Source organism: Eimeria mitis, genomic scaffold (genome assembly GCF_000499745.2).
Source record: "Eimeria mitis Houghton genomic scaffold, Emh_scaff2050, whole genome shotgun sequence".
NCBI classification, from domain to species: domain Eukaryota; phylum Apicomplexa; class Conoidasida; order Eucoccidiorida; family Eimeriidae; genus Eimeria; species Eimeria mitis.
Genome location: NW_013570373.1, coordinates 5140 through 5518, shown reverse-complemented (window position 1 = coordinate 5518; position 379 = coordinate 5140).

The following is a 379-nucleotide window of genomic DNA, read 5'->3' as shown; positions in this document are numbered from 1 at the left end:
AAAAAAAAAAAAAAAAAAAAAAAAAAAAAAAAAAAAAAAAAAAAAAAACATTTTCGTCTTTATCCTGAATGTATCCCCATTAAAATTCAGTATACAGTTTCATATATTCAAAAAAATATTGAGGTTTATATTGAAATAAATATAAAACACAAATCTTATATTCAGTTATATATGCCAGTTGACGGGGAGGTTTCCTCCTACAATTAATATTATATTATAATTATTTTTATTTTATTATTATTTTATTTTATTTTTATTTTATTATTATTATAACAGTTTCAGCAGCCTGTTCAACTGAAATTATTTTTATTTTAAAAAAACAGTTTATGATGAATGCTTGTGCCTTTGTTGGTATAGGAATGTATCCTGCGGTGTATCT